Source organism: Ischnura elegans, chromosome 9, assembly GCF_921293095.1.
Source record: "Ischnura elegans chromosome 9, ioIscEleg1.1, whole genome shotgun sequence".
In the NCBI taxonomy this organism is placed as follows: Eukaryota; Metazoa; Arthropoda; class Insecta; order Odonata; family Coenagrionidae; genus Ischnura; species Ischnura elegans.
The window spans coordinates 96,077,413-96,094,422 of NC_060254.1; the positions used below are offsets into that span (position 1 = coordinate 96,077,413).

The 17,010-nt window shown below is 39.7% G+C and overlaps 1 protein-coding gene across 2 annotated transcripts in view; it reads left to right on the forward strand.

Moving 5' to 3' along the window:
- The window catches only part of LOC124164863 (serine/arginine repetitive matrix protein 2-like), a 300,271-nt gene that overhangs the window by 242,739 nt on the left and 40,522 nt on the right, over window positions 1-17,010 (forward strand). The window lies entirely within an intron of this gene.

The window sequence follows — 17,010 nt, forward strand, 5'->3', positions numbered from 1 at the left end:
CAAGATTATTTTAGCTTTATTTCGGAACCAACTAGCTCTGTGTCACATATTTATTTGACTCACGTCAGATGCCGTAGATAAGATGCAGTAACCTCAATCATCGTTTCGCTCCAGAATCGCCGCCTCGGCGTTCATTTGTTTTTTTTTATTCTTTTCCGGCTTCCCTGGCTCCAATCCACGCATAACATCGCCTTCTCGTCTCCCAAGCTTTCGACTCCAATCAACGCTGAGATGCACTTGCCGCTTCACGGAAGGCTAGATAGAGGGGAAGGGAGTTTGGGGGGGTGGGATGGAGAGGAGGCAGGCTGATATCTCTCTTCCCCCTTTTCCCTCTCACCTCGTATCTTTACCCCTCCATCTCCATGGCGACCTTGCCAACGACCTTTGATTGCGTCACCGAAACGCGGAGATGTTTGTGGTCTTGGAGTTTTGTGTTCCATTGTGGATATGTGTGCGTGTGTTTTTTTAGCGCATTTTCTCATACATGGGAAAAAAGGCGCTGTATTCGGTTTGTCTGTTTATATATGTGGTGTGTATTTACACAGTTATAAATACACACATATAACAGAACACCATGCAATATTATTTCGATGGTGGTTCTAGGTTCGATACGGAATGCCATTTTCAAGAACATATGATGATGCCCAGGTCTCGAATCCACGACCAGAGGCTTTGTTTGATTAGGCGTGATGAATTTTTTTTGCTATTTTCTCGTATTTAGATAAATCACTTCGATAATTTTGATTGCGGTGTTAAGTATAAGTTTGCAGAAGAGGTCTCGAGTCTTGATCTCGACTCAAGGCCACCTAATATACGTATCGTAGTAAAAAAAAACTGATCAATGCAAGAGAAAATGCGCATTGTTTCACTCATTGCAGTGAGTACTGGTCTATTTCTCGTGTGCTCGAGATAGAGCGTGTGAACACATGACGTAGGATGAGTGGGCGGGAAGGAATTATGTGGATATGTGAGGAAATGGAGGCTTTGAACCCCAGCTATCATTCCTCCACCTCCCATCATTGTCTCAGATGGATTGCAAAGTCCTTTGGTATCCGCCGACTTTTAACTGTTATTTTTTCTCACCGCTTCATTCTTCCTTAGGTTCCCGCGACGGGACATGTGGCTCCTCCGCTGCGATGACGAATCTCGACCTTTAGGATCACGCGTGATGCAAACGCACCGTGCCTATGAATCGTGATTTTTCCTCCTCTAAGTTCTCGGCTTCCTCGTGGCACCGTCGGTCGCTTTGTGTCGGAAGATATATTAAATTTTCAACCTTGAACTTGACACTCTTTCTTTCGCGCCAGAAAACAGAAAATTTGTGCTGAACATTCATTTGTCACTGTTCTTAAGTAGTGCGGGAGTAACTTTTTCAGATCACTCCATGTCATATATTTTTAAAACGCCCCGTAATGTAATGGAAAATGACCAAGTATTATTGTTTAATTTTTGTGATTAACTAACCTTTTATAAATGTCAGCGGAAAATATTTTATTTTTTACTTTAGCGCAGGTAAGATATCGTGTTATTGAATTATTATAAGACCAGATGAATGAGGAATTTGTGAAAAATTAAAATTATCATGATTTTAAACATTTCAATATAGTACCTATCATTGCAACAATTAAACGCACGTGTTCATACTTTTGCTTTTCTCTTTTGGTTTGCTAATTTTCAATTATCTGAAAATAACTATAATGTTATGTATGTAACTATGATTATTTTTATTTTTCGTGTGATTCCTTTTCAGAATACAATGCACACTTGAGGTCTATAAATAAATTTTTGTACTTTTTATCGACCACGCTCTGCAAGAAAATAGTTAATAGGGTGTGAAAGAATAGTTTCTTCGTGGCTATCCGGGGTAAAAGTATGTAGGTGCAATTCCGTGTTTTACGTTCAATAAAATTTTCTATGGTCCATTAGTAATTTTAATGGTTTGCGGAGTGAATGGGATTTGGAAGATAAAGTTTGTCTATGATGTACATTGCCTCGGCATGAATGTGTTCTGATTTCCTTTTCAAAGGTAATTTCTTGTAATGCTCCCTGATATTTCGCTCTGGTAGCTTTATTAGAGCTCTGTAACAAACCCCTTAGAGTTTTATCTTATTCTTCCTCTTCCTTTAGTTATTTATCGTAGAACTTCGCATTTTTAAATCCATTTTTTACTGTTAGCAACGCGTATTTTGACTTAAATTAGCGCCCAGCAAATTTTGGAGTGTTACATACACCATAGCACAGGAAAATATGAACACGGAAGTAGGGAGGGACATAAATTAGAAGGTTTCGTTAGCCCGAAGACTCGTATTCTAACGTAATAAAGGTGGAAGCGACTGAGAATCATCCCTGTCTTCCTTTTTTAACGTGTAGAGTGAGATGCGAGAATTTTGCACTCCAACCATTTTAACTCTATTACACGAGGTCGCGGACCTCACAAAAGCTAGATGCCGCGAAGAGAGATTGTGAAGTGTGGAGAAAAAAAATAGATTTCCCAATTCACAAGCAGTCCCGGCCACCATTTCGCCGCACGGCCTTTCATTCCTATAGGAACTCTTGATGCCTGAGGCGAGCATATATTTTTATTACAACTATTAAAGCCTCGCTGCTCACATTGAGTTATGTTTTGATGCCTCTTAAAAATTTCCCCCGCTGCTAATCCAATGGTGCGACGGCTATTTTTGTGCATTAGCCTCATGGCTCTTGAGTGTTTCTCTCCGCGAGAGTGTGGATCTAGGAATGGCTGGGAAATAGCCTCGCTCCTAAGTACTTCTCCATAGATTTGACGCTGGGAAATAGGTGATGGCTAAAAATCCTCGGCGGAGGTGGGTGCATCGGCATGTTTATTATTATAGTTCTTAGGAGTTAGGACGGAGGTGATGGCTGTTCTCGGAGTATCTTCAGCGAAGAGAGAAACGACATGGTGAAGATGCATCTCTCTAAACGTTGCCTTAGGGAAGAATGAGATTTGATGCGTGAAAGCCGCATGGTGTACTTGGGTTGAGGACGCGAAATTACCACTCCCCCCGTACTAATTTAGTGCGTTTTAACCGTGCAATCATTGCACTGGGCATCGGTCTCAATTAAGCGATTAGAAGCAAATTTTATGCACCGTTCGTCGTGACGAGGGAAAAACTGATTTCGTTTTTCCCACAAAAAAAACATGACGTTCTTTGTTCTTGGCAATTTAAGAGAACGCATTACCCTCGATAGATCTTTTCATTTGAACGACAAATTACTTGATTGAAATTTCCGTTATCATTTTGAAATTTTCTAGGTGCATTGAGGAGACTCTTTTCAACTTTTGCTTAATATCGTTTTGAAAACTTTATCCCAGAATTTTCTTCATTGTACAATTTTTATAATTAAGACGCAGTAAAATATTTATAGGGCTGTATTGTATACTACTGAACATTTCAAGGTAATAACGTGTGTGTCAAACAAATTTTTCCCGAAAATACAAAAGGTTGAGAGGGATTGATGTGTCCTAGACCTCGTTCACAACAGCTTGACGTAACTTGGTTTGAGTTAAGGTTGAGATCAGAGTCCTGCTATTTCAGCAGAATTATTCAACTATAGATACATACTTGTTGAGTAAGCAATTCATACAGCATAACTCAAACTATTGCCTTAGGAAGAAGCAATTTCTCTCGAAAGTCCAAAATAAACCATAATATTTCCTCAAACTAAATTTCTTGAACAATGCGCGTTAAAATGTTATGCGGATTTTTCACTTACTCATGTGGGTGCCAAATAACCGCTTTTCACGGCATTAAGTAGCTATTAACTAGCCTTAAACTATAACAAATTATTCCGATTTTACATTTAAGGAGCAATGTATTACCTGTGGTTTATACGCCGAAGACCTTATCTGATTCTATAAAAATTCAAAGTCGCTGAGAAGGAAAGCGTCCCGTAAAAAGCTCGCGTGCGTTCGCATGAACAAGAGATAGGATTAAAAGATATTCTACATTACGGGTCTACTTGGCAGTCCGCGCAATACCGCAAAGTGTAACAGAAGAGTTGAATCAGCTGAAGCATTGTTTTCTGTGCGTTTCTAGGAAGAGGAAACGCTTCGTTGCTGACTCAGTATCTGGGTGACCTCAACTTGCAGCAGAAGAAATTGACCTCTTCATCCATTTGAGGCGATTGCGTGAGTCGCGACACCGCCTGGACATACAGCTTAATGAACCCCTTCTTTGCGCTTCGTGAAGCGAAATTTTTTCTTAGAACTAAGATACCAGGCATCTTCCTAATTGAAGATGCGACTGCTCATAGTTTATGTATAATTTGTTTTATTGCAGAATTTAAGGGATTTCAGAGTGAATCTTTTTAAAATATAGGTGCATTATAGTGTATTGTATATTTTTCCAAGTAAATTGAAGAATAAAGTATCCAAGATATCTTATAAAAATATACAATATTCATTTTAAATGTACTTATTCATATGTTGCACTATTGAAGACTTCGAGATTCTCAGGGATCTCATTATCAATTACTTATGTGGAATTGTAGGTGCTGTAAAAATACACGCTTAACTTTGACTGGTTCAATTCTTTCGTTGCAGAGTGCAAGGAAATTGAGAAAATGCTTCTTTAATGTTCTTAGTTCAATTGTTTTAATATGGACATTAAAACTTAAAAATACAGGGAAGATGCGTGTGGTTGATTCTTTGTTTTGTTTCACTAGAAGCTCCGATGGCTACCTGACTGCATGGCATCATTTGCCTTGTTTTCGCCCCGTGGCATCAACGCGTCGAAGAGGCAAGCTTCCGCGGCCTTATTTAGCGGAATTGTCGAGTTTGTACGTTAAGGGGATATATCGCGTGGAGTTTCCGCTGAATGCTCTCGACAAATGAAAACAAAAAAGCGAAAACCGACGCCACGGCGGCTTTTGCGGTCGAGAAAACAACAGCTGCGCAGCGGCAAGGCGTCCACCTCTTGCTCCCTGACGCACGTCCGCGCGCGCGCCACCAGCACGGCCCGGTGAAGACGCAAACCAAGGCGACCCGCGACCGCTTCGTTTTTGTTTCAATTCACTTTTTGTTTGCATGTTACCAGCTAACAAAGTTTGCGCATAAAAAATACTTTTTCTGCGCAATTTGAAGTCTTTTGAGAGAATGTGGTAAAATAAATTCAAAGAATTGAAGGATAAGTGATCCAGCAGAGACGTAGGAGACACAACTCAGCGGGAAAAAATAATTTTAATGTCCTTTTGACATTGATTCATTGCACTATGTATTGATTATAGTGAATTTGGACTTAAAAATAATGAAAAATTGGTATTCAAGACGTTCTGTGGCCTTTTTTATGATTTGAAAACACGTATAGTAGTTGGGATAGGTATAAAAGACCCAGTACTTTTGGGTTAAAGTACTATGGGAAGGGGTAGATAGCCCTGGCGATAGGGCGTAGCTGTCTCGTAGTTCCCATAAAAAACCATTTTTAAATTGTTGGGATATCAATAAAAGTTTTACTTTATCCTTTAATTTACGGGTTCTGCACTAAGCGAATAACTAAATTCTGTCTGGATACTTAAGAATAGTCGCATTTGTGTGTTTTCTGCACCAAATGATTTATTGAAAATTTGAAATTTCTTAATGCTCTAAGAAATCCAAATTGAAATAAAGTGTCGTTTATGAGGTTTCTGTAATAAACGGTTCAATTATACAAAATATATATTCGGCTTCTGTGCATGCGATCGAGTTTGAAATGGCAAAATCTTAGATCATAGGATGCGTGATAGCGTTTTTTTTTATGTTTTTAATTCCAATCGGAAATCCTATTTACAGAAAACTTTATTCTCTCGAAGAGATTAAAAAATTTGAATTACAATAAAAATCTTCTTATAAGGACTTCATTCGTTAACATTTTCCATGTCTCATCCTAACACTGACATGGGGGTTGCGATGTTGGCCTCACCTTTTGATAATGGCGCAGCTACTTCAAGCGCCTTTGTATGTATACACTCTCTAGTATTGTCATTGCGCATACAATGACAGCCACGATCCTTGGCGAACTAGGTGGAATGTCCTGAAGTTAGGCTGGGTTTTTCCCGGTGTTCGAGTCTCCAAATGGTGATGCCGGTAATCTTCTAAAGTGCCGAAAGTCTGTAGAAAGCGGAGACGCTGTTGTTGGCCAAGTATTGGAAAAGTTCCGAATCCGGGTGTGGATTCACTCAAGGTTTTTCCTCGGTGTCACGAGGGAATGAGTCGTATCCGCTAACGATAACATTAATGGGACTGCTACCGCGGGACTCATGGTCTGGAAAATGATCATGGACGTGCCTTTTAAGTTAAGATCCTCCGTGGCACCTCCACGTGTCTCTTGAGAAATAATGACACATCTCTCGTGAGTCATCGTCTTATGGTGTGGTTTGGTGTTATGATTTACAGTGTAAATAATTAATTTGCCAATTCGATTACTTATGTCCTTGCAATAATCCTTGCAATTTACTTATCTGTTGAAATATTTGGGATGCTAAAATTTTTCATTTATGAAAGACGTGCCGGGTGACGGGTGACCTATCAATTGATTAATTTATGGGAAGGGCTTCATAAGTCACGTATTTCCGTAGACTTGCACAGGGTGAACTCGAAAATTAAATTACCCGGCTTTGAAGATATGGGGTTGTTTCCCTAATTTAGGGGCTGCTCGTAAAAATGGGAGGTGATAGAAAAAAAAACGGAGGTCATTTTCGGATTCAGCGACCCAAAATTAGCCAGAAACACCCTGAATTGTAGCTGGGCAATTTTTAAAATTTTTTTTGCAGAACAGTGATATTTTATAGCACTATTTAAAAGTAATCTGGATAAGGTTATTGTCTGTTTACAAAATATTTATCTGCCTGGAATTGATCGAATCTGAACCGAATTTTGGAGATCGATTCCGAGAATCTACTTATCCCTAGAAATTAGTTTACGATGATTAGTGTCTTCATGTATTGGTCTTCAAATTAAACGCAAAATGTTTGACCAACGTTTCGATATATTTTTATACCTTCTTCAGTGCTATGAATGAATATGGTCACTTTGATATGATTAATAAAGGTGTTTAAAATATATTAAATTAATATTATTTTAATAATAATCATATTCATTCATAGCCCTTAAAAAGTACACAAATATACCAAAACGTTGGCAAAAAATTTTACATTTAATTGGAATACCTACACTCTAAAACAGTGACGTAGCGAGGGGGGATTTTGGGAGATAACCCTCCCCCCCCCCCCCCCAGATTTAAGGGAATTTTTTTATAAAAATATTTTAATATGATAGATTTTGTAACTAATGGGACGGATGGCTCATAAGAAAAACATGAAACAATTCACATAGCCGTAAAACTCACCATTTTGAACCATTTATCTTAAATATTTTCTCGGTGAGGGCCTCCGCACTTTCCGCTTACCCTGGCGGGTATTCCGTACCTCACAGACCTCTCAGTATTAGTTGCACCGAAAACCCCCCCAGCCTTAATCTCCAGCTTCGCCCCTGTTCCAAGACACTAATCAAAGGTAAAGTTTGAGGTCAAGAGAAAGAAAGGTAAATGAAATAAGTTTACATAATCCCCGATGCTGATTCATACTTTCTATTCTGATAGATGTGGCCGATTTCTTGGCTGTTTTGAACGAGGAATCAGGCGAGCATTAGTCAGCCCAAGCCGCTTTGCCAATCATTATTCAATCGCACTGGCGTGGACGGACCGTTTCATCTTCTCCCCCGCAAATCCATAATATTGCCAAGTGCTCCTCCGCTCGCTTCCCCGTTCTTGCTGAGTGTCGTTCCTCCCCTCCACTTTCTCCGCATCGCGCCTGCTTAGATCATCGCCTTCCAATTCCATTTCGATGACTGCACCTCGCAGGAAAAGAGGCGGCACTTCGAGTACGCCGAGTTATCATTCGTCTCCGCGGCTCGCGCGCCCATGACTTTCTGCGTATCTACCAGTAGATCCTGAGCAGGCCCGTTCTGTACCCCTTCTTAAGGCCTGGTTACACGGGGCACGGAATTGCGCAGGTTAGAGCTGCATTAATTTCTAAAATGGTGTGGAATGCACGAATGCATGAACGAAATTAGAGCAGGGGCTATTTTGCCGTCTCGCATCCACGCATTCTCGCATGTGTTATAGCAATTCACCGCTTTACACGATGCAATTTTGATTGCGCCTTCGCACGTACGTCAGATTGCGCAATTCCGGGTAAAACGGCCTTAAGGCCTGGTTACACGATACATTAACACGTACAAGTTAATGTCTGAATGTATGAACGCGTCAATGAACACGAAAATGCACCGTGTAACCATCCAACTTGCGCGAACGCATGAAGGGAAAATAGAACCTGTTCTAATTTGGTTCATGCATTCGTACATGTTCCATTTCGGTCCACAAATATCATTAATGCAAACAGACATTGACTCGTGCATGTTAATATACCGTGTGGCCAGGCCTTTAGGACGGCGGACGGCCATGGCCAGAGGGCGACAATACTATTCTGGGGGACTACCGGAATGATTCGAAATGAATTATATTAATTTAAATTAGTTTTGTTTACTCAAAACGCTTTACTAATTATGCTGTTAAATGTGGCATCATTGATATCAAGTTAATGGCTCCATGTTGGTATTCTGACTGTGAATTTGTCAGTATCGGTATCAGGAGCGGTAGGGCGCCAAAGATTTCCAGGCTGGAGGACGCACCGGGATACGTCCCGGCGGTCCTGCACGGCCCTGATCCTGATCCGAGCCAAGCCATGCGGAGTTTTCTTAAGTAGTGTTGATCCGAGCTCCCAGCCAAGCCAAGCTGTCTTCTAGGGGTTTCTGCAATTGGGTGGTATCTTATACTATGGTTGACTTCTCTCTTGATGTTTCCGTCCGAGCATTGCGGGGGTTAGGTGGGTAAGGGAATATGGGAAGGGTTTAGGGCATATTTGGGAGTCTTCTGTTTAGGTTTGGTTGGAATTACATAATCCCATAGATTCTTAAGTAGTTCATTATTAGTTTTGCTAAAAGAATATTGAAAATTTTCAACTGCAGCTTTTAGAAAAGTTAAAATGGGAGTGATTTTAAAATCATTTCTAATTGGCGGTTGCTAATAAACCATGGGGCACCAATTATTTTCCTAATTATTTTGTTTTCACAAGTCTGAATGCGTTTCAAGTGCGTAGCGGCAGCATGAAGCCAAACTGGAGAGGCGTACGATTGAAGCGGTTTAATGGACGAGTTGTATAATAAAAGTTTCGTTTTTAGCGCCAGGGGAGACGTTGATTTCAACAGTGGAGATAGAGCGGCATATGGTCCTGATCCTAGCCGGCGCGAAAATAATGCGCCAAGGACACGTCGAAACATGATCATCATGCATGATTTTGGAGAAAGTGCGAAGGAAGACATCTTGATATGCGCCAGGGAGAACAGATAGTTGCGGGAATTCTTAATGCACTTGGCAGGCCTCCCGAAAGAAAATTTCTAGCCAGAAATTTTCTTCCGGTAGACTTAGATGATATGAGGATTGCTTATACTGGTAAATCGCACATCACAATCATAGTAAATCTATAAATTTTATTAAATAAGCTGTGAATTTCCTTTATTCAGTGCATAAAGTTAAAATCATCATTATTTTCATGAAACGGCCATAGATATTGTGGCATGGTCTCCGTGGGACTTTGGTCCAGAAATCCTGCTGATTTTTTATTATTTACATATTCTTAATGCATCCTCTGCTATAAAATCTTTGAGAGATTCCTTTAACTGCGGTAGATACCATTAACAGATAAGTGTTTTTCGCATTATGGAAAAAAAGTTGCACGGTTCTTGGTCAGAAAGTAGGTTCTCCTAGACTAATCACCTCCTGAGCGGATGTATCACCAGCAGTTGCCAAATAAGTGAAAAATCCAAGGGGTCTGAATCCTTTAATGCCCCCCTGCTGCCTATGTACTTGGATGGGAGAGCTAACAGATTATGAGGAAAACGAGTACGCCATGTGTTATACACGCGATAGCTTATAGAAATTTGCATGGATTAATTATGTCAAAGAATGCATTTATGAGATGTCATACGGTCTATGCTACAAGCCGAAATTCTTTTATATTCCATTTTAATATTAGACAGTGCAGGAAGATCTTGGGAATGACAACGGAGCCTTAATTTGTGTGTAAATTGATCTCTGGTTTAAGGTTTAATTAATATTAAGAGAAGGTCAATCGGAGATTATCGTAAACTGTTCGTCTGTTTTTATGTTTTTATTGATTTTTACCGACGAGCCAATTTTCTATGAGTCACCACGATAATTACTATCAGATGTGCTTTCAAAGTGCACTCAAAATCACACTGAGTTAGGCAGATTAACTATCAGCGAGCGTTGAGCTAATGGATTTTTTAAATCGTTTTGAGTTTATCAAAACTTTTGGTTTCGTCATCAAATAGTTTGGGTAACTTTAATATCGGTATGAGGATATGCAATAATAACTTTGGATGAACTGATATCTTGATCTTAATCTGGGGAAGAATAGGCGGAAAATGAGTAAAATAATATGAGTAGTTATATGATGGAGAGAGATAGTGTGGTGCAGTGCCGGAAAATCTTCGAGAAACGCGTCTCTTTTATGACGCATTTGAAAAGATGGTGGCAACGTTTAAGTGAAATGATTCTTGTGATATTGCCTCACGTGGTGTGGAGGTAACACCTCAGTGAATGGACGTTTAGCGGGAGAGACGGGAAGGAGACGCTGTTCTGCAGTGTTTTTTTTTTCGCACCAACCGACCCCATTCGACCCCAGCGAGAGAGACAACGTTGAACTTGGCGGCGTCGGAGATAGTTAGCGCGAGAGGCGAAAGAGATCCCAGCGGTACTCATGAGAAACGGAGGACTTATTTCACGGAGACGAGAAAACGGAGAATGATCCTGTCTTTTCCCTCCCTTTGAGATGCTCATTTCCCCCTTCCTCCAGAGTCTCCTGAAATAGCACCATAATCATAGTGGCCACACAAATATCAAGATGTTCCAGAGACTCAAGACTGTATTCGGAATTTCCATGCAGTTTTATAACTTTACTTTTCCAAATAGATGATGTAAATATGGCTAAGTGCGTCGGATTGCTATTCTTCACGCGAATGTGAAATCACGATAATAGAATACATTTTCACCACTTAATGGAGCACCACCTAGGTGGCAAGGGCGCAGCGAGGAATTAAAGCTAGGGGGGGTTTTAGGCACAACTATTTCTGGGGAGTTAGGGAGTATGGGATACTCGCCAGGGGAATCTGGAGGTGCGAGGCCCTCCCCAGAAAATTTTTAAGATAAATGGTTCAAAATTGTGAGTTTTACGACATTCTGAGGGATATTTTTATAATCCTTACATTACTCTATACATTATATTAATCTAATTAAGTAAAATGGATTAAACTTAAAAATTTCTCTGGGCTCTGGGAGGAGGTTTATCCCCCAAACCCACCCCCTCGCTGCGCCACTGATGATGATTATAGTAACATTAAGATGACTTAGTAACGTCAAAACCTAGGTAGGAATAAATTTATTTATCCCCCAAATTTTATGAATTTATTTTTATCCCCCCCTCCCCTCGCTGCGGCACTGCTAGGTGGCATATGGGGAATGAGATGTTCAAACATCAAAAAGACATTTATAGGAATTTCCAGTATGAAAAATTTCCCTGGGTCAGGAACCGAACCACGGACCTCTTGCTTTCTGGCCCGCTTTTCTTTTTCTTTCTTTTGATTTCATTTTCGATATGTACCACACTATCTTTCTTTCCGGTCGCTGGCTTACCTACTCAGGTGAACCATAATCAATAAAATCAACCGACTTTGGTATTGCATCAGTAGGAACCCGGAAAAATAGGATTAGGATTAAATGAACTCACTATGCACGATTTATATCTTAGAGATATTCCAAAAGAGGTAATAAACACTATCATTTTATTCAGATTTAAATAATAATATAGATCGTACACTTCCTATTTGCATCTCTGGATGAATAAACATAGATATACTACTTAATTAGTACATTATTATTAGGCTGTTGAGTGAACAATAAAACAATGTATAAAAAATTAGGATTTGAGATTAGCTAAGATGTGTAAACAACTAATGTTGTTAAGGCATAGTTTTTCTGATTGTTCGGTTTTGAAAAAGTTACAAATTAATTTAGAATAAATATTATAATGAATGAATCTACTAAATTTGGTGGTGTCCGGCGACACTTTGTGGAATTTGCTAAACATTTTGATGGACTAACTTTGCTTTTCTCAGTATTTTTATATAAAATCACGGCAATATTTTCATACGATGGTTAACGTCGTATTCTGATGGACCAGAAGATGACGGTCGTCGTCTTGTCTTTCAGAAGATGACGTTACCATCGAAACCGTCGTCGTGATTTAATAAAAAAATCCTGTGGAAAAAAAGTGTAAGTTTTTCATCTAGAATGAATCTACATCAATTTCTTAGAATTCAAATCGTCCAGGAAAGCGATCGGATATTATTTATTACTCCTTCCAAAAAATATTCATGTTTTGACAGGAAGCCTGTCTCTCTATTCCTGTCAATGCCCGGTGAAAAATGTCCTTGGGAGGAACAGTTAGGCTCGCGTGTGCAAATCCGGATTCGAGGAAAGGAGTGTTTGCTGACCGGCTGGCGAGACGGAACGGCTGAGATATTGGCGGAGGAGGGGGAGTTGGGTGTGTGTTTTCCTCGGTCAGGTGAGTGGACGTCAGGGAGGCGAAGGGAAGAGAATCCGCCCACTGAGACCGTGGGATTCTTCAGCGTTACCTCTTGCCATTCCATAGGCCCCCTATAATGTTAGGCTTGTTTGATGGGTGATTCTTCACCATCGACTCTCGATTGGCCTAATGGTAATCAATGGGTTCAATCGGCGATTTTTCATTCATTCCTACTATTGCGAGACATGAGGGGGTGTGTTTTTAAACTGTTCGGAATTATTCAGATCGGTTTTTAATCCGAATGGTTGCTACGCGATCGGAATTTTTCTGCGTTTACATAATCGAAATCTGCCGTGCTTGAAAATTTTCACTCCGACCACGGCTTTCGATGGTCTAGTGATAATCAGTGGGTTCAATTACACAGGCCAGCAAAAAAATGTTTTTTGAAAACTTTTTTTATTATAAGGCTGATCTTTATAGATTTTTATGTGCCGATTCCAAACCTGGCCTTTGTTTTTTTGTATCACCCATAGTTTCCAAGCAATATGTATTTAATATTTAGTCTAAAACCCCTATACGGTATATAGGGAAATCAATGAAACACTGTGTTACATCATAAATTTTTTTGTATATACTGTTAACTACATGGCGATAAAATTGTTTGTATTTACTACAGCGTGATAATACAGGGTTCACTTGTCAACTGGAATTGGTCTACATTTTCTTTCCCTTTTTTCCTTGAAGCTTCTTGTGTAGCTTTTTCTGCGATGAATCGCTTGCTGAACTTCTCGATGAAGTACCAACAGTAATCCCCCATTATCTTCGTTCATTAGACCTACTTCTTCAATTTTATTATAACTATAAAAAAGCTGTTAAATTCTAAAAATATTGCTCGATTTCATAAATTTTACTGTAAAATGTGAATAAATGGTGGGCGATACAACTTTATAACCATCATATTTGGATTCAGCAACTTTAAAAACATAATAAAAAGGTAGTTTCAGTAAAAAAGTTTTTTCATTGTTGGCCTGTGTTATCGATTGCTCATTAATTCGTAGTATTCGCGAGACCTGAAGGGGTCCGCTTGAAACTGCTCGGAACTATTCCGATTGGTTTTCGTTCTGAGTGGTTAATTCCGGTTGCTTTCCAATATATTAAAATTTTCACTCCCACGACTGACTATGAGAACTCACCTCGTCATCGAAATGAAAATTTTCGACAGCGAATTCCGATCGCGAAGCAACCAATCGAAATAAACCATTCGGAAATAAAAACCGATTGGAAAAATTCCGAACAGTGCCAAGCTCACCTTCCTAGGAAAATAAAATTAATTTGTAACCGCACTCATTCCTCGCCTGGTAACTCATTGATTCAATCTGAATGTTATTTTGGATAGGTGAGGGTAGAGCTCGCCACAGTCTAAAGTCGGAAACCCTAGACCACTTTTTCCGTCACTCAGAATGATAGCTCTAGGGATAATTTTTCGGGGACCAAAATAGTGATCGCTCGACCCATCATTTTCCGAATCACACGGTCATTCCCACCGTCCCTTTTTCCGGCGCTTATTCCGTCACTTTCGGTAATTACGACTGTCGTACAAGCGTGGCGTTACAATCGCTATCGGCGGCCGTGCTTTCTGATTGGATAAAGGACGATGCCAGCGATTGTCACTTGCCAAGAGCTCCACCCACTTGACTACCACACTTCGAAATATCGATACAGGACGAGTGATTGGTTATGCCTCGTCCAGATTACGATTGTCCTAGCGATCGTTCTAACGATAGTTGGCCGAACTAGCCGTGTGCGTGTCCTGACAATAGTTCACGTAGTTCCTAACGTTGCCACTTTACGATGGTTAGGCGCTGGGAGACCGGAAGAGGAAACGACAAAAGAAAGTCGAAAATTTTTTGAAACTCCCTTCGCTCTATTTTTTCATGAATTTGTCCAAACAAGGAAGAATATGGGCGGAAGAAAAATTATTCGTTAAACACACGTTGAACACAGTAATATCTTGACCCTGCATACCTCAACAGCTTTGCTAACCGTCAATCCCTCGTTCACTTTAGATGTCAGCACTTGAGGGCAACACAGGTTTTAGCCATCGTTGTGTGAATGCACGATAGTTCCGACGATTGTTGGAACAATCGTAATCTGAACGGGGCATTATGAATGGCAAACTTCGATGATCCATAGATCGAGCCATCGCAAGTCGATGGTGCAAATTCCTCTTCAAACAAGCCTGGATTTTCCTCGTCTTCAGTCTCTTCCCTCTTGACATCACGATCAGATTTCTGGATGTGATTCCCTTTGTCCGGAAAACGCCCAATCCATTCGCGGATCGCTTGTTATTTTTGCACGTAGATTCCGTGCGTCACTGCCTTCTTAGCTCCTCCTCTCTTGACCTATGACTCACGTTGTTATTACTTCTTTCTTTTTTTCGCCTCGTCTTCAAACACTCGGACCATTCGCGTGCCGTGCATGCAAATGAGCAAACGGCGACTTGTATCCTTTTCCCGAACACTTTTAGATCGGTAACGATAAGTGATTCGAGGAAATATATCTCCCAACATGTTCCTTGTTAGGAATCATATTTTAGAATACCTTTACTTTACTGCTGTGAAAATTATTGAGTTTTTAAGAAGCAGAAATACGTAACTGATAATAATTAACCCTAGCAAGTTCTAGACCTTCAGTTTCCCTTATCTTAGAAATATTAATTCCAATTTACGAAATAAAAATAGTATTCCATTAATTTTAAGCCTAATTCTTAGCGCGTATCATTTCGTCTGATATAAATATTGTTCGGCTCGGAGACGATAATCAAACGATTATTTGACAAACGGCTTATTCAAACGATAGTATGAGAGTCATCCCTTTGAGAGGAAGTCTAAAAATTGAGATAATTTGTAAGAAACTGTTAGTGATTCATCGAATTTTAAAGTAATACCGTTAATTTTAACTCATGATTGGAAGCAAGTCTGGCAGTTTTCGATTTTTATCCTCCTCATTTTTGTGAAGCACGATGGATTATAACTGATTGGATCCTGTATTTTAATATTCGTTTTGTAAGATCGCACTCATGTGCCCATGGGCATACCCAGAATCAAAACTAGGCGTGGTCATTCAAGTTGTAACTTTTTTGCGCAGAAAAGGTTAATGAAACCAAAATTTTAAGGTAATTACGACAGCAGTTTATTAGTTTTTATAATTATTTGCTTTAAAAAAATAATGATATTTATTTTAGTTCCATGTCTTATACTACTATCGCTTTTCTTCAATAGGAAAATTTGTTCTTAACTTTTGTTTTGAACTAAATTTATTTGCGCTTCTAGAGGGAGGCAGTTGCCCCTCTCCCCCGCTGGCTACGCCCATGCGTGTGCATGTATATCTCGTTATTTACTGGATGAGTAAGTGGTGGTCACTGTTTCGTCCGTTTTCTGCCCTCGATTCCGTAAGTAAAAGTATATGAAAAATGCTGGAAATACGTTCGGCCGCCTATGGAAGTAGGTGCGAGGTGTGTTTTTGAAAACATTCGTGACAAATTTGCGCTCTCAAGTGGAGGAATCTATGAGGACAGGAGCGAAGGCAACTTGGATGCGTCATTTCATCAGCCAGTCAAGCCGAAAGTTTTCGTCCCTCGATTTTCCAAAACGTCTAACACGGAAAGCTTAACGGATTATCAGATTGGCTCTATCGGTTTCCATCAGTGATTAACATGAATTTGCCAAAATTGACCACATCTTGGTTGTCCATTAGCTTATCAACGTGACATTCACGCACATTTTGTATGGCTTATCGTATAAGTCTTTGAAAGGGGAGTAAAATTAAAAATATGATAAAATCCTTTGATAGGTTAGCTATTTTCCCTTTTCGTAATATATTCCCCCTTTTTAATATTAATGTTATGTGTGATGACACCTGGAAAGATTAAATGAAGCGAGTTAAATTTAAATTTGTCACAGATGGGTGGCTTCGTGCGGCATAGAAATGATATCACCATCAAAAACTAAATTTTGTAACCTTGGAATCGCTACAGCACCTGGAGAAAGAGTGTTCAATATTCCTCAATGAAGTCATGATCTTTTCTATAAATGACGTCGTGGAATTCGATAATTTTATACCTTACTGAGTCACTCACTGTATTTTACTATGTACTTTTAGACTGCAAAAAATTGCTTTCTTCGCTTGTACCTGTCATCCCGGAAAATGCTTTAGAAAATAATGAAACAAAAGATTTAACGGATTTTAATTTTATTTGTAGCTAGTGGTTTATCTTGTAAAATCATCATGTAAGTCATTAAAGGTGTTCCCATTAGTTTTCCCAGCTCTGACTTTGCCAAGAATACTGCC